The 18,763-nt window shown below is 38.5% G+C and overlaps 1 protein-coding gene across 11 annotated transcripts in view; it reads right to left on the reverse strand.

Annotated features, from left to right (window-relative positions):
- The window catches only part of LRFN2 (leucine rich repeat and fibronectin type III domain containing 2), a 226,201-nt gene extending 212,278 nt beyond the window's left edge, over positions 1-13,923 (reverse strand). For 10 of the 11 annotated variants that reach the window (XR_011094734.1, XR_011094736.1, XR_011094732.1 and 7 more), the window contains exons 1-2: positions 13,838-13,923; positions 10,135-10,265 (exon numbers count right to left, since the gene is read on the reverse strand). The gene's annotated coding sequence lies outside the window, so the exon portion shown is untranslated. Of the gene's footprint in view, positions 1-10,134; positions 10,266-13,473; positions 13,687-13,837 lie in introns of those variants that run through there. The other variant, XM_068676605.1, reaches the window with a different exon arrangement.
- Positions 13,924-18,763: the final 4,840 nt, after the last annotated feature.

Here is an 18,763-nt window from a genome sequence, read left to right on the forward strand (position 1 = left end):
ATCTTTTACACATGATGTACAACATCTGCTACCACATGACTCCTCAGTGCATGGATGCTTCTCAGTCCCAACACAAAATACTCCCAACAGCAGTCCAAAAGCTCTGCAGAAGTACTCCAAATACAGAGGGCACTTCTAACTCCAGCTCTGAGACTCCCACTTTGTCCAGCCAGCAAGATCAAGGACAACACAAGCTAACTATCACTGTCACAAATCTAGCTATCTTTAAACTGAAAGTTGCAGCTACACTATGATGTTCCTATTACTTGTCATGCTCTGGTGAGTAGAAGAATACCTCTGAACTTCATATTTACCTGACCTATTCAGGCACAAACTTACAAAAGCATGAAAGACTCTGGCCCCACAGCCACCTCTGAACTACTCAAGCAGAATTTACCCTGTCAACCTCAAGTCACTTCAACTCATCTTTACGTTCTCCAAGTCCAGTATCAGCTATAGGATTTTTCTGTTTTTAACTACATTAGGGATCCCAAGCTGATCAAAATGAGCATTTGAGACCTGTTAGCAGAGCAAGTCTTATATAATTTGTTTCCCAATAGAACATTGTTTGAGGTATTTGAGTGATGTTGAATATTTACATTTAAGTTTTACTAAAGTAATTACCAAGGATTTTTTATTTTTAATTTAAACATGCTTGCACAAAAAGCTACTTCTAAAAAAAAAAAAAAGCCATGTAGCTGTTTCTCTTCTCTCAAAATGCCTCTCAGGTTTTAATTTTCTTTAGAAGTTAATGTTTTAAATATTTCAGATAAGATATGGTAACATATTGCAGATACTAGAAAAAGATTTGCATAGCAACAGTAACACAATTTTCTCCCACACAATGACCCTGATTTTTCCTAAAAGTAACCTGAACAAATGAGATCAGATTCATTTTTGGAGTGGCCTCACAAGGTTTACTGTGACTACCCTTAAGATGAGCCTGTTTGAATTGCCTCTGGAAACTTGTCCACTCGTTGCTTCATCAAAACTGTGCCTGCGTTAAAACTTCCCAAGGAATGAATGCATGGCACCCAACATTCATTTGACATATTTCAATTAAATACCACTCAGCATAATACCTTTTGGTCACACTAACACAATTTAGTTCTTTTCTCCTTCAATAATTCTCTAGATTATTCTGATTCTTCACCTAGACCATTGAATCTGCAGTCACCGTACAGAAAAGATACCAAGGAGCTTTTGATCAAGATCTCTTCAATTCGCCTTAACAAGTAGCACTGATTTTTAAAGAAAAACACCAAAAAAATACACAATAAATCACTGTAAAAACAGGTGCCAGATATAAAACGGACTTCAAGATGGCTCTTGGGTTCCCCTAACATAGTTGACTGGCTGCTGAGCATTCAGAGATCATAGTTATGAGTCTCCCCAGAAATTAAGGTATATGCTATGTTCCCCAAGATATATGGAAAGCATTAACCAAAACAATTGCAAGAATGTTAGGAATAATGGTTAGAAACTGTCAGGATATAGCATTTTTCCAGCCACATCTGCCAAATGCTTTGGTTTCTAAACAGTGACATCAGATGAACAGAGATGTACAGAAGACTTATTTCCTCTTCGTTTTGTCTCTAATAGGAAGGGAACTATCAAACACTGCCAGGTAGCAGCACATACTACAGACTCACTGGCAAACTGGGCAGATGCAAATGAAGGCAAGAAAACACTTAGGGAGTGGTAGGTGCTTCGTTTAATATCTGTTGGCAGATGGTCCATATTTATTCAGCCAGAGATGAAGTCAAAAAGAACCACAAAGCTTTAATAATTATTTGTTCTGTCTTTAAGACAGCTTCTCTGCAGAAGGTAGAAAGGTTCCTGGTCTTTCTATGTTCTTTGAGAACTGTTTCTCCTCTTTTCCTTCTGCAGCAATACATTTTGCTCCAGCTAAACATTTCCCCCTCCTGCACATGATACCTGCTCCACCACTATACCTTTCAGATAAATGAGTTCTTCCTTCATCCCTAATGAGGCAGACATTCTTTCCATAAATTCAGTTTCTCTTCAGCTCTTTTTAGATCCTGATATGGAAGCCTTTTGTTGCAATCCCCTAGATGCAGGGAAGCAGGTAGGTCAGATCATGATTTTTTTTTCACACCTTGATTTAATGCAACTCAAACAGCAAGAGGGCAGAAAAGTGGTAGTAGCCAAGGGAAGTAAGCCTGGGTTGCTTTTGACTCAGCAATTAAAACACCTAGTCACATCTATCCTTGCTTTAGGACAGATGCAATGAACTGTGTGGAGTGACATTACCTATCTTTTATAGCAAAAAAAAAAAAAAAAAAGATTCTTCCCATCTCCTTCAAACAGTTTGCATAGTTTGAAAGAGAAACTTTTTGTACAAGCTTTACCTTCCACAAATGTAGAAGTACATCTTCCTGGGTTAATACTTGAGAAACCCAAGACAGTAATCAAAGTATAGTGGCATCTCTTGAGAGCAGTATTCAAGATATCTCCCAGAACCCTGCACTTTCTCATGCAGGGCAGGAAGGAAACAGGGAACGCAAGACCTGTCATATATGCATTTATGAAAGGCCACTTCTACTGACACACATCACACTGTCATGTCTACCATATTCATGAAGAGTTTTATCCTTGACCATCCCGCATTGCTGACTGTCCCCAGCCTCAAAGAATCCTACTGAGACAGCATCCTATCCAGGAGCATTTAGCTTTGAATAATACTAGATTAATAATTGCTTCAAATTGTAAACTGGTTATTTCCTAATAGTAGTTGTTCACACTGTTTACTTTTTTCTTTCAAAGACCTTTTGGATATAACAATTACTTTTAGACAAGTACAGAAGAGTACAGAAGAAAGTTCAGTTACCTGAGCAATAATGTTAACAACATATTGTGAACATGGTTAGGGAAATCTAGCAGATATTTGAAAAATAAAATCACCACAGAAGACCCGCAATACCCTACATGCAGGGTTAAAGATCTGCTAGAAAACTTTTATCACCTAAAGATCTTAGAGGCAAAAAATGGATTTTTCAATCAAGCTGACCATATGGTGGTGTTTTTTTTTTTTCCTAATACTCAGTGTTATGTTCATGCAGAAAAGATAGACCACAGGAAAGGTCATTACATGCTTAATCTGATCTTCTGTGGAAAAGAAGCCAAATCTGTAATATTTTTGCAATTTCAATGCAACAAGAACATTCTTACTGTAAGGTGGGGAAAGCACACCACGCTGTTAATACCCAAGTCTGACACTCTTAATCTGTAAGTATACAGACCACTATAATATTTTGAGTAACCTGCGATTTTCTTCATAGATCTTCATCAAATGAGTTATTTTTTCTTTCCAACTAACTGAAAAAATACAGCAAGTGTTTCTTTTTATTATCTCTTTCTGACACTGGACATTTCAAGATGTTTTACTGGAAAGAATGAGCTATTTAAAATAGATGACAGATTTTTGAAAGATTGAGTGTTTTTCTAAAGAAAAATAGTAATATATACTTGAGCCCATCTTGATGTTTTTGAAGAATGCCTCTTCATACAGGTGTACTGCTTTAAGATAGACCCTGTTTTTGTAGTGTTTTAGGGAAACTGAGCTTTATTAAATATAGTTTTTCTAATACAAGTGTTTTCTATCCTCAAACTGTGAGTCTTAGATCCACCTGAGGACTACTCCACTAGCTTCAGTTATAAATCTGTCCCAAGTCTTCAGACAATTGTCTTCTCTTTAATTTACAGATGTTCTTGTAAGGGGTGGCTGAAGGTATGTACACATTCTGTTTATTTTTCCCAGTCAATCCAATAATCAATCTCAGCATTTAACCATTTTGCTTCCACTTTCCCTAAATAACATCTCTGAGCCAAGGCAACAAAATCCAGAAAAGACACCTAACACTTTTGAAAGGTATCAGTATCTGAGAAAGTAGCCCTTGGAGCTATTAACCTTAAGGGAAACAAAAGCCTAACACTTTGGCTAACTTTTCACAGAACTTGATATGTCAACACATACAGATTTTCTCTGTGGGAAGGAGAAATTAAGTCTTCATCTATAGTACCATGAAGATTTCAGGCATTTTTATGCCCTGGGCTTTGTTAATTTCACTGACTTCAGTGCCAAGGAAGTACACAGAACAGCAGAGATTTTATGTTAAAAAAAAAAAACAATCCTGTGTTGAAGGAACTCAACCCAACAAAATCCAATTGACAAATGGCAGGCAGCCAACTGCATGCATGCAACCAACTTTTTAAATGCTGTTCACACCAACTTGTAGTACAAACAGCTCATCTCTTACAATCTGCCTTTAACAAAATATTTGAACATGTCCTCAGCCAGTGTAGGGTGATAATGTTATCTGATATTTAGGTACTCTTTAATAGGTGTGCAAGAGTTCAGGATTTAGTGTATGAATTTCATGGATGATAACAGCCTGAGAACCTATACCATGATCTGTAAATTTCCATGCAAGCTATACCAAAATTGTTATATAAAACTTTATAGTTTTCCAACATATAAGTGTCCTATAATAAATCCTTACTCTGAGCTATAAACTCATTTGTGATAAAACAGAGCTTCTGCTCAGGCCAAAAAAAAAAAAAAAAGCTTTTATTGCAGCTTTAAGTGTAACAGCAGGCAGGGTACAAGACAAGGGAACTCCTCCTCCTGAGCTCTGGATTTGCATATACCAGAGACCATAAAATAATAATAATAATCATCATCGTCTTTGTGCAGTGAAAGTAATTCTTAAGCAGAGCAGACCTGGCACTTTTCCTTCCTTGCACAGTTCTCCCTATGGCATGCAATTCTGATTTCAACTGATTTAGGTGGGTATATGTGAGAAAATAACTGGACCTCTATTGTCTCTAAAGATGTCATTGCTACATTAATTTAACTGTGCTTCCTGGCAAATGGCTCACACTTCTGCAAGGGCATTTAGGAATGGCTTTGCTCTAAAAAAAATATTGGGTTAATTAGACATCTGCTCTTTCCTCTGTTTACACTGTTTTCTTGATCCTCTCTCATTTTTCCTCAGTGTTGGCACATACAAATAATTCAAGTTTCTTCAATGCTATGCGGTAACTTCCCTCCAGGTTCAGCCCAGATTTGCTCTTAGCCTGGTGTTCTTCCTGCTCCTCTACACCTCCTTAATCTGTTTCAATTCTCTCCTTTTTCATCAGTAATAGCTCATCATCCATATATTTATCTCATCTCCAGTCACCAAGGTAAGAAGCATTTCAACAATGTAGAGCACTTTAAGTGCAACAATGCTATATAAATGTTTTGAAATAATTCCTTTGGGGTAAAAAGGAAAATTTTCCTCCAGCTGAAATTAATAAAATGATCTTACAAATAAGATGAGATGAATTTGCTCAAAATTATATCCTAATATAATATTCTAAATTTAGTCCCTCTCTCATTCTTAGAGAAGTATAATAACAGTGCATTACCACAATTTCACTGGATTTTCTGACAAGTGTTTTGCATCCAACACAACAGAACCGAGCACAACTATGGGCTTATACTTCATCATGGTAAGACATGAGCATCAGAACACAGTTGTGCAAGTTCATTTTGTTTCAAAACCAAAGATGAGGTGATGTCCTATCCTCACACTGAGTTTGAGTATACAAATCAGTGTCGACTTAAAGAGACATCCTAGAATAGCAATGTTTGAATAATTAGCATTAAATATTATATATAGTTTATTTTATTACATTAATATATTACGTACATTCTAAAGGAAGTCTCTTGAAGTGTCACTAAGGGAAGCAAGCAAAGCGCTTTGCACTGACAAGTCCATTTTCCTCCCCACAAACTAACCACACATAGTCTTGATCACATGCTGTTTTGAGGATCAGATAGCTACTTTAGGAATAACAGCTAGAAGAATGGAGAACAAGTCCAATCACACGCCCAGCATCCCCTAGTATCTCACCAGTGCCCAGAACCTAAAGCAACAGTGCTTGGTGCAGCAAACATGCTAGCAGTGATAGGAAGAACTGAGGACTCAGGTTCCCAGATCCTTGCTGAACAGAGCATGAGATGTAGACAGACCGTTTGCCTGAATTAGAAGACACCACCTCACACATAATCCAGGCTATTGTGGGGAAAACCTGATAATTTTACAAGAAGATTGGGTTCAACTTTTTTGGAAGCACAGATTTGCTACCTGACAACTTACACACCAGCCTGTGCAGGCTGAAGGAAAAACACTGATTATTCTAAATAATCTTCAGAGCTTGTATCATTTCTGTGATAAACAGATTGGTAATACTGTCTTGAATAGAACCAGTTAACAGGTCTCAGCTGAGCATGATGTCAGGTATGTTAAAAGCAATCTCAAATCTCAATAGATCAATACTACTTGGGGACAAAATTACAAGTCTGAAAACTGTCAGCTGTTCTAGGCCCATTTCTGTTTCCAGACTGGGTAGAAACGAGACTTAGGGGTGTATTATTCACTGCTAGTGCAGAAAATACCAAACAGTGCCAGGATGTCTTTGGCATTCATGTTCAGAGTTCACTGTCTGGGATGTTATTCCTTGTGGGACTATGTGATGACAGATGTTAGTCACTTTATCAGATAATAACATGGCAAGCCTACCCAGAACTACATGCACCAATTCCTCCTTAGCTTTCAGTGCAAAGCTCTGTCAATAAGCTTAAAGGCCAGAAGCACAGCATTTCCTTTGGGATGGGATTGCGTTTGTTCTCAGGTTCTGTCCTGAAACAACAATGGTGTTTTCACCTCAAGGTGAGGTTTCACATTCTGCCAAACTATTATGACAAAGTAAAATGCAAGAGCATGTGGCGCTTTTGCTTCTGAAAAAGACCGACCACCTCTTACCTAGTATAACACCCAAGTCAGCACCTCCATCAACACCTCCAGGATTTGCTGCTTGTCAGGTATCATTCAGCTCTTGTTTTACTGGCTTTAGTGACTACTCACAGGTCTCAGTAGGACACTAGTGATGAAGATACATGGTTGCAGAGCTCTTAATTTGTTAGGAGGATCCCTCCTGAAGTACAACCCACTGACAATTTAAGATTTTTTACGAAGGATGAATTTGGACAAAATGCCAGAAATTCTGCAAGTTTTCAAATAAATTGCCTCTTCAGAGGATGACTCAGTGATTTTTGCAGACTTGGAGAGAAGCAGAGCAGTATAGGGAATGCTACCTAATAGCTTTTAAGAATGGTGAAAAATGATTTGAAACGCAGTGTACAGAACTGAATATCAATCCTTCCCCTAAACCTGAAGGATTAAGGCAAAGAAAGAAGATTAACAGGCCCAAATTATGCCTTTTGATGTGATAGTACAAAGTCAGTAGTATAAAATCTTTTTCACAAGACTGGAAAAAAAAGGGTAAAGTAAAACCTAGTCACAAAATTCACTCTGTGGTGCATTCCCACAATACTTTTGTATGTGGCCTAGCTGTCAATCTGTTTTCTCCCTTCAATTGTGATTAAAGGTAATCTTTTAGGTTGTCCAGATATTTACTTTTCCTGATTAAACAAAATATCTATGCCTTTAATCAAATATACATATTCAAAAACAAAGGGAAAATCTCCTTGTAAATTCTCATGGTGATGGTGCACCTGAAGATCCTAGTAAGTCTAGAAACAATTCATAAGAACATGTACAGCGAGGCCAGGACAATTTGTGCTTAAGTCAGTTGCATAACAGTAAAAGAATCTGAGAATCACAATTGCTCGTCCGTCCCTGTCCTATTCCTCCACACACATACACTTTAATAAAAAGTAAAAGACATAAGAGTTAAGAGCTTATCAGTTGTTAGCATTTCAAAAATAAAGATTGTGATAGAACTATATGCAAGTACATGCAGCTGAAAAATACTGAAGCAACAGGGTAACTAGAACTGTTGGTTTCCCTACACGGGAAGGCAATATAGTTTAGCAAGTAAGCATTAGTTGGGATAGTGTCAAATATCAAGGCTTTTTTTTTAAATGCAAGTTTCTGGAACATTCAGAGCTTCTCCATACACCACTAAATAGATGTTTGACTTGGATCTTTCTATGTACTGGCATAGGCTCACAAGCAGCTCATAAATATTATGATCTATTAAGCTATAACAATTCCTTTCAGACCAGAAATCTGCAGTCAAATTCAACCCATTAAGCTCTCAACTCACTGAAGTTGTTCTTGTGAATTGGATTTCACCTAGACATTCCCATGAGACTGCAAGGAAATGCTGTACTAGTACAGTTCTTAATAAACCTTAAAATAAGACATGAGGTTATGCTGTGAAGCACCTTAATGTGAGAAAACAAGTGTTCAGAAAGCTACCAATTTACACATGACCTACTGTTTTGTTTTCAGTGAAATGAACTAACTGTTGAGCTGAGTTAAACTATTTACCACTCACAGGGAAGTCTGAAATTGTACCTGAAAAAACATTCCAGTGTTTGGATTGTGAAATCAAAAAGCTCCTTTCAAAATCATTACTGAGCTGGGCATACAAAACCTACATTCTTAATGCCATGGCCTTTTTACTGCCATGAGTATCTCCCTTCCCCATGGAAATGCATATGAAAGAATTGAAAGAATGGCCCAACTACTATGATCTAGCTCAGATAACTGAATAAGCCAGAAGGGATACATTTTTCTTGCTCCATTTCATGTACTTTCTATATTGCCTTGAGAATTTGAGTGCTTGCAAGAGGCTATAGACGTACCTCATGTAGAAAACTATGCCAGCAGAGCTACGCAGTAATCTGTCACAACATTCACTGATACTGCTCTGATCACATGCTGGTACCACCAATACCACTCTGAACAAGTGCAACCAACAGAAAAAGAGAGAATTTAACTCCATCATGAAGGGAATGTGGACTGCTTTTAACCTCATAGCCCACCATGTGAAGAGAGGAATGATCTTAGAATCATTCATGTTGGAAAAGACCTCTAAGACCATTGAGTCCAACCTTTAACCTAATACTAACAAGTCCCCCACTAAACCATGCTACTAAGTTCTACATCTACATGTTTCTTGAAGACCTCCAGGGATGGTGATGCAACCACATCCCAAGGCAGCCTGTTCCAATACACACAACCCTTTCAGTAAAGGAAGTTCTAATATCCAACCAAACATCCCCGGCACAACTAGAGGCTTGATGTTGAGGCTTTGCAAGGTTAAAACTGAGGATTATCATAAAAGCTTTCCCCCGTTTACAAATCCTAGTGTCAAGAAGACTTGAAGAAATGTGTACAAAAGATTTGGATGGCTAGGCACTAGGTAAGTGTTTCATTGGTTACAATTTATTTTGTAAGAGGTCTGGCCTGCCATCTAAACTATCACAAAAATAGAAGAAGGATCTTTCCAGACTACTTAATGAAAAAATATCACCTTCACTTAAAGAAATGAGTAACTCCCAGAAAGAGGCTTGGAGTAGGGTTAGATTTCTTCTCCTTGCTAAATAACCACAAGCCATACAAAACATGAGAAATATTCACAAAAAAAAAAAAAGAAGTTTTCATGCCCCTCCCAATATTTTGGGATCTTCTAGTTTGCTGTCTTTGATCAAAAGAGTTGTTTGCCATGCCTAGAGTCATGTGCACTAATGATCAGATTGTCCTTCTGCAAGATTATCAGAACACATTTTATTTACTGTTATATGTATGCACATCAACTAAGTCTAAGTGTCCACTGTCAGCCTGACTGGGATGCTTACATGGCTGCCAGAAAGATACATTAACAGTGTCCTCCATCACCCAGTAGGCTGCCATGTCTAAAGAATGATTTAGTGAGAGATAGCTACTTACTATTAAACAAGCTGGCAGCATTGTAGAAGTCAGCTACAAGAGCTGGAGCATTCAAGATTGTGCATGAATTATGGTTTTGGCCACCTTTAACTCCATACCCTAGATGTTGCCTTTAGGATGGGTATTTTGAACTTGGCAGTCAGCTGCCTCTCAAGCTATGGCCAAGCCCAATTTATCAAGTGCAAACTGAGAAGTGGAAGATTTGTGAGTATAGTATAACCCTATTGAACCTATTGGTTCAATAGGGTTTTCTCAAAAGAGGGATAACACGATAGATGAAATATATGGAAAGAGGAGGGATTAAGTTTTGGCATTCCACTATGGGTAATGGCACACAATGAATTGGACAGGATACAGATCTTACCTGAAGGAAACACCAAGCAGAGGCCAGTGATGACAGATTCCAGCTCCAAAACACGCAGGATAAGAAGTAGGCAGAATTGAGGCTGGATAACACAGCAGAAGCAAAAGTCATGCAGGACAGTCCCAAGCCACCTATTGCAAAACAACAGGCACTTCAAACTTCAAGGTGCATATTAAGAATCCAAAACAAGCTCACTGTAAGAACCGAGAAAAGCCTTTTCAAAAAACATCATCATCCAGCAATTGCTAAGGATAAGCAGCACTGTGTAGGTTTAGATTGTTTACTGAACTTTTTACTTTGCTCACAGGATATCACAATGACACAACTTCCTGCTAGACTCAGCTTATTGATGATCTGGCCTTAAGAACTCTATTAAGATGATGCCCATCTCAGCTTGGACTACCATTAGTATTGTCTAGTAACAAGACTTAGACTTGAAATGAGAGCACAGAAGCTACTATAGGGTTGTTTCCTATCTACTCTTCCACCCCTTTCTTCTTGTGGCAGTGAAAGTTTCAAAGCGAGGATTTAGTTCCGCAACATTGATATTTGGTTCCATTTGCAACTTCCTCTCTAAGATTACATCTGGACTTTGGTGGTAAAATAAGTCTAAGCTACCATGGATAGTTATAAAGCTTGGAGGCATATGGATAAATTTTCACGCAACTTGGTCAAGGAAAGGTTCAGAATCAGCCTGCACTTAAGTACCATATGTAGAGGGCAGATTGAATACGACTATCCCACTTTTAATACAACGTGCCTTTCTAACCACCAAGGCAGAAGTGAACCTGAACATGCAGCAAAGAGGTTGGAAGCTGAATAAATTGAAGGCTAATCCTAGCGATGGCAGTGCAGTGACAACATTAACAAAAGATCTGCTTTCCTGATAAATGAAAAATGGAAGGTCATTAGGAGACATGTCTTCAGAAATCCAGACAACAATTAATTTCTTAATGGTGGTATTTTAAAGAGATTGCAAGCTCTCATCCCTTAATACTAGTACAAGTGAAGAATATTGAAGTAGCATAGTGAAGCCTTCCCTTTGGACACCCTCCTACATGGAGAAATTGTCTTGGACAAGGGATTTTCAGGTAAATCTTATTGAGCTTATTGATAGTTTTGTCTCATAGTTTACTTCCTTGGGCATCTTGCTCAATTTTTGCTATCGAAATCAGCAGAGCATAATAAACACTAACAAGAGGCTAAATGTTGGGAGAAAACACGTTGGTTTCACCTACATATTTTAAAGCAGATTCATACATTAGCTCTTTGCTTTAGCACCTCCTTTGCTACATAAATACTGGCCTTGGTATGAGCTCCTTCTTGTGATAGTATATACAGTTACTCACACATCAAGCAACTCCAAGTTTAATTCTTTTTTCTAAAAGAAGAATTCTTTAATTATCTGTTGTGCCATAGACTGGAGTTTCTCCTGATAAATTTCACCCAAAAGAGAGAATATTCTCACCAATTGCTCTGGCTTGCTTTGAGAATAATTCCTGTTTACTTTCTAGGCTGGAACGAGAAACAATCTAATTTCAAGTATTCAGCATAGTTTGCCACCTTTCATCTTTCAGTTGCTGCTGTGCTTCAATAGCAGGACGTAGTAAGGGGGAAGTACTGATGACCAGAAACTCTGAAGCAAGACTGGGCAAGGGAAGAAAGTGAACAGCTTGTTCCTGTGAAGCAGGAACAGGATGCGGTTGAAATCACAATTATGTTCTACAAGGTCTTTTGAGTATGGAGGAATGAAGAAGTACTGAGTTGTCATCCAACACTTCATTGTGAAATGACACTTTCTAATATCAAGCCATCAAAAACACAAGCTATCCATTAAAGATTTTGGAAATGGCTTGAGGTGAGGTCTTCCAACTGTCCTGGTTTTGGCTAGAATAGAGTTAATTTTCCTCCTAGTAGCTAGTATGGTGCTGTGTTTGGAATTTAGGATGAGAAAAATGTTGATACCACACTGATTTAATTTTTGATACCACACTGTTTTAATTGTTGCAGAGCAATGCTTACACTAAGCCAAGGACTTTTCAGCTCCTCGTGCTGCCCTGCCAGCAGGCAGGCTACAGGTGCAGCAGGAGATGGGAGGGGGCAGAACCAGAACAGCTGACACAAACTGTCTAAAGGGATGTCCCACATCATCTGACATCATGCTGAACAATTAATATAGGGTGGCTGGTCAAGTGCCAGCCCCCCCCAGGGTGGGGGAACAAGCTGGGCATCAGTCAGCAGATGGTGAACAATTACATTTTGCATCACTTGGTTTGTACACATTATTATTAGTAGTACTAATATCATTGTTATTAGTTTTCCTTTCTTTTTTGTCCTAAAGAAAGATCTCAACCCACAAACTTTAATTTTATTCTCTCCCCCATCCCACAGGGGCAAGAGCAAACAGCTGAGTAGTGCTTAGCTGCCAGCTGGGTTGAACCACAACTCCCACACAACACAATTTGAGCATAAGGCTTCCTCAGGACCTCTCAGCTGCAAACCTTTAACTGACTGGTGAGAAAGGCATAACAATCTGCACCTGGACATAGCAAAATGAGGGGTAGAGATACTGATAAATTAATAATTCAAATGACCTAGATGATAACAGGTTTTCCTACTCCTCTACTTCTTCAAAAAAAAAAAATTACACTTCCATTCCCTCATAACTTAGAGAAGGGGTAAAGATGGGAAGGAGGAGGTATTATAGGAATAAGGTGGTCTCTGTCTAGCCTACCTTGGGAAGAGGATCAGAGAAAACTTTGTCTAGCTGGTAAATTGGATCAGTAAGTGAGCAGCTAACAGCTGCCTTTCACTTTGCACTCAATTTTATTTGGTAAATTTAAAGCTGCAGAAAAAGTGTCAAAATAAAAAGTTTCAGTGTGAACTAACCTGAAAAATAAATGCCTACTCTATCCTGCCTGTCCAGAATACCCAAAAATATTCCAGTTCCGTTTCCAGCAATTTTGTTAACTGAACAGGTGCATAAATCATCCCAGGAGCCCTGGGGGTAACAAAGCCCAGACTCTTTCAGACTGCTGTCCTGAACATGATGTTGGTATTTCAGGGTGCCAGCTCTGTTGGAAACTCATTGCCCATGCTCTGGGTCCTTCTAAGTGTGTTCATGCGTTCAGTAGTATCAATGAGGCCTCTCTCACTTGGTGGTTGGGCCTGAGAAAAACTATAAGTTTTAAGTTTAAAGTCTTGAGCCTACTCCCCAACATACTCCACTCCCCAGGGAGTTAAAATCACATAAGCAAACTGAGCTCATTTTTAGTAGAAATACAGTGAGCATTACTTCCTTAAAAACTTACAACTTATGAGTTAGCATCATATATTCACCTGTAAAGACAGATATTCTTCACTTCCAATAAACTGATTAATCTTATAATTTTTATACATCTTCCTAGAGAGTACAGTAGCCTTTCTCCCACTTTTACTTGGGGGATTGTAGCAATTAGGGTGATGATTGGACCAGATGATCCTGAAGGTCTTTTCCAACCTTTACAATTCTAATTCTTCTTCCAAATACAGTGCCTTAGCATGGACATACAATACCAACTGCTTCATCACCTCCTTCCATATGTTCTCAACCACATCTACTAAGTGTACAAGTCAAGACAAATGCAGAAACATCACTGCATCACTTCTGACTGCCCAGAGGGGAAAAAAATAAAAAATAACTGTTAGTTAAAGCACTACTCACTGACATCCTGCTGAACCGTGACACCAGCTACTCACTACATGCTGAGACCCCATGGTTAGAGAAGTAGTTGAGCTGAAGGTTCACTATATTTCCTGGCCTCAATTTTCATTGGCTTCCACTGATACAACTCAGCAGACTTCAGTAAAGCTGATGAATGCACTCACATGTGGAACTTAGCCTAATAAATTCCTAGAAAAGTGGCATTGCCTAAAACTTTATCCAGGCCTGAACATAACTCCTATCTACTACTCCCAACAGCTACAATTGATCTTTCTTTGTTTATTATCTGACTGACCCACTACATACTGCAATAAGACAGGCTGTTAAGTGCAGTGGGTTGTTTTATAACTCTTCTGTAGAACGTCTTAATTAGTATGCCCAATATTCTTCTAACACAAGTAAAGTGGTAAAAAATATTGCCTCTTTTGCACTGTGATCATTCATATTCTCCTGTGGTCCTGAGAAGTGTTTTATGACTAAGAGGAGAAGACGAGGAAGTGACTGTGCTAAACAATTCCCTGATCCTGTATAATGTAACTCGATGAAAGGTCACAAAGTCTTCTTCCTGTTCTGAATTCCTTTACATGTCCTAGTAATATTGTCTTCTGTGTCCAACAAAAGCAGCAATAAATGTCTCAGCAGGACAATTAATTTTCACTCTTCTGTTTTAAGACTGCTACTGTTGTCATGGAGTTCCTGACATACAGGTGATTTGGCATTCATATTTTTCCCTGCTTTATTACTCCCGACTCACTTTTCCTGCTGTATACAAGTAGAGACTGTTGGTCCACCAGTTCCTGTGATAGGCAAGTCATTTCTTTTTCTGCTTAGGAGCAAAGCTTCCCAGCAAATGCTAACAGTACTTCCCTCCATCACTTTCATCTCTGTAATTCCTTCCATGGTGGCTTGACAACACTGGTAGTATTGACAATTTTCTGTTCTGCCAGATGGTGGAAATTCAATGTAGACTCATTTCACATTTCAAAGGAATATGGAAATATCCACACATACTCTGTCATACTTTAATTAATGGCCCTATCTAACATTATACATCAGAAAAAATAATCTCTCCACCTAATGCAGCATTGTTTTAGTTTTCTCGTACTGGATTTGTGCAGACAGCAATAGTCTCTAATAAACTATGCATAGTATCATTCCCATTTTTCCTCAGAAATGCACAGTAACTTAAAATGCAATGTAATAAACCTACTGAGCAGCTTCTTAATGAATTTCCTCTGTCTTTGTCACTATGATAGACAGTTTTTTCCTCTGTGATCAGTATGTACATCATTGTCATCCACCAGGTAAACCAGAGTCTTCATGTCCTGTGACCATGTTCCAAGTGAGGTCTGCAAAAGCATGTGTAGACAGCAAGGACAGGGCTGTGGAGATAACTGGTTAGTGGCTGTGCATGTGTAACCTTGGAAAAAGTCAACTTTGTAGCTGGTAAAAATAAGGGAAATCAGATTATCAGGGATTACAAAGGAAAGACAAAATTTGTGTATATTTATGGTGGACTGTACAAAACTTAGCCTGGGATATTTAAGGGAAGAACAAAGGCTGAAAAGGGAGGCCTCAAGGTGGGCTAGGAATAAATTAGTGTGGGAAAAAGGAGAAGAAGGGGAACAAAGTGACTGGTTGTGTGTAACTGAGATATAGGTAGGTGCATTTGTCTTTGAGACTTGTGCCTGATCACTGCAGTCTGTCCTGTTGGCTCCTTATATCCTCTTTCTGTTCTTTGTGTGATTTTGCTCTCTGTTCTGGAAGTGCATAGGTCAGATCTGCAAAGGGGAACAGCAGCAAACAGGCCAGGGACAAAAAATCCCTCAGGTCTTAAGTCCACCATATTCTGTTTCACTGAGGTCCTGCCATACTTGCCTCTGTCATTCCAGGTCAATAAATACTATAGGACCCACTACAGTGAGATGTGAAAATACTTGTGTGCAGTTACCTGACCTTCTGTGGGGATTTCTAGCTCTCTCTTCATGAAGTTTGTTCCAGATGTAAGCAGCTCTCTGGGACCTGACTTATGTCTATGCCTCAGCTCCCAATGCTCCCAGTTCCAGATGGGCTTGTGTTGAGCGCAGTGGTGCACCCTGCATTCCTGGGCATTTATGCAGCACTGCAGATGGGTGTTACACCCTTACAGTCAGAGGAGCTCTGAGGAGTAGAGGGTATAGCCATTCATGCTGCATATGTTCTAGGAAATAAAATATCCCTGAGATTGTCCTTGGGAACTGAGGCCAAACAACACAGTAAGGTGGGCCTCTATAGGGCACACATTATCCAAAACACAGGGTGATCAACTCCAAAATATCTATTTATAGTCCATAATAACCCCTACATTGTAATATGTGGTAAATGCTCATTGGCCTCAAAGAGGTATGTCATAACTTGTACAGCACAGATGATCATGGGACCATACACATGCCTGTGACTTTCCCCATCTAGCTTACTAGCATAGATACTTGGGGAGTTTGTGTGATATCAAGCCAAAGCAAGAGTTCAGCTGATGTTAGTAGGCCATTCTGTAGATGCTGTAGATGCTGGCTCTGCATGAGACTAATTTATGACCAGCAGGGGACCCTGCACAATGCAAAGAAAGAGCATTTGAGCTTAAGCTGACCCCAGAACAATACAGCTTTATTTCTGTAGTGCTCTGCTGAACTTGAAACCTAGTCATCCTGAGTTGGCTGTATACATAGCCAGAACAGGTGCCATCGTATCTGTAGTACTTGTGTTGGGTCTGTCAGTACTCTACAACCTAAAAATCAACCCCTCAGGGTAAAGTTATCCAGACCCCATTGCCAGTGGATACATAATGATTTCCTCTCAACTCCGACAGTGCTGATCATTGCTTTGCCAGGAGGACAGTCCAAGCCTTGCTTTTTCCCTTGTGATTGACTCCTAGAGGCTGTTGTTGAGCAGCTTATCACAACCATGAAACTTGTAGAGTTTACACTTTCCTCAGAGTATATAAGCTCTCTGAAACCATTAATTAATTAAAGACATCAGTTTCAAAATTACACATATAAATCCTTTCTTGAGTTCACACCCTCAATCATTAAACCTGAAATAGGATTTTAAAAGTCTACTTTATTATTTGCTGTTTCTTCTGTCATGTCTTTTTCTCTAGCCATCTACTCAATGAAAAGAGGGCAGGAGGTCTGACTGTCTGCTTTTCTGGCTCTATCATCGTTTTATATTTTGGGATTGAGACATTTAAATCCTAACAAGCCATCTTCAAAATTGAGCATGGAAACTTTTGCATTTAATATTGGTACAACATCATTATGCAAGTACTTTAGGTAGAGGATGGCTTGTTGCTTCTTTATTATTATTATTAATGTTTTAGTTATATTATGTATTTATTATTCATTATAATGAATAAAATAGAGTACTTTCTTTAGGCAAATGATCTAAAGTTTTCTTTAAACTTGTCAACTTCTTTCTATCTTTGACATGGGTGAATTAAAAGAGCTGCAAAGATTGGCAATTTTTCCTATGTTTGTTATTTTGCATTACTTCCCAACATAGGGCTGAGTTGTTGCTTCTGATGCCTTGCTTGTTACAGTGTGTATTAATTACATATCTTGCCTTGTTTTTTTTTATTGTGTCATTTTTCTGTGAAAGTGTATTAATTTGGGGGATTTGTACTTAAATGGAAAAGAGAAAGTGGTCAATAAACACTGCAGATGTAAACCATTTGAATATTTAAAGCAATGTTGAAAATATCTATGTATGTAAGTTCTCAGAGTGATCTTACGTTTAGTATACCAGTTGTAGTATTATGTTGATATCAGTGGAACTGCTCATGAGTGTTAAGCATGTGCCAGTCTTACAAACAGTGCTTTTCATTGCAAGTGTTTCAACAATGGTATCCCTGCTTTACAATTGGGAAATCCTGCATCCAACAACAACCTGGTGACAGAGCTGAAAAAAAAACACAACAACAACAACAAAAAACAGCAGGAGACCTGGGTTTGACTCCAAGACACCCTAATTGCATGCAATTTTTTTCATTCTATCTCTTTTTCTTTCCCATTAACTCTTCTAGTGTTCTAGTATATTGCCTCAGTAAAGTACATGAGTATGCATTTTTGGGAAACAAGTGCTGGCATGCTGATAATAAGCTTTCTTTTACATGAAACTTCTGATTTGACAAAAGTGTTATTAAGTGACTTCACTTCAACATTGAAAAATGAGTAATTATTAGGACAAGACTGATTCAAAGTACTGCAAACTATAAACAGCTATAAATGCTTATACTATTAGAGACTTTAATTTATTCCTACTGAAAAAATAAGTTGCACAGCCAGTTAATCATAGAAATATATGCAATGTATCCATTATTTTAATTCTTTACTTACATTAGATTTTTTTTTTTTTAATTTATTAAAAGTTAGGTCTCCATTCTCTTATCAACAAAATTGCAGCATTGGACTGGACTCCTGCTAGGCTGCTTTTCCTGTTTCTTTCATGCTTGAAATAATTTCCTGGTGTATTATATTCATATAAATGAGGAATGTAATGAGACAGTGATACTTCCCTTTGATACTTTTAATTACCTGCTTTGAAAGTGAAGAGGTGGGGGAAGGCAAATGGAAATCTTCCTCCTATAAAGCTGCAGATGAGGTTGAGTTTCTATGCTGCTTTCTGGGGTAAACTGCTTGCATACTGAATTATGATGAACCCTGCATGCAATGCCCAGAGATGCAAAGCCATCCATTTGCCTTCAATGAAATCTCTGATATAAAAACAGATCTCCATTGGCAGTGAACAACTGTGATTTTCTGTGAAGGTGAAATGTTGCTTTATTCTCAGCACTATTACATTGCATGCCAAGAGGGGTGCAGAGCTAAAGCTCACCAAGATCACTGGGAATTGTCTCCATTTCGGGCATTTGGCCTGTGGGTCAGGTGACTG

The sequence above is a fragment of the Anas acuta genome, chromosome 3, assembly GCF_963932015.1.
Source record: "Anas acuta chromosome 3, bAnaAcu1.1, whole genome shotgun sequence".
Lineage (NCBI taxonomy): Eukaryota > Metazoa > Chordata > Aves > Anseriformes > Anatidae > Anas > Anas acuta.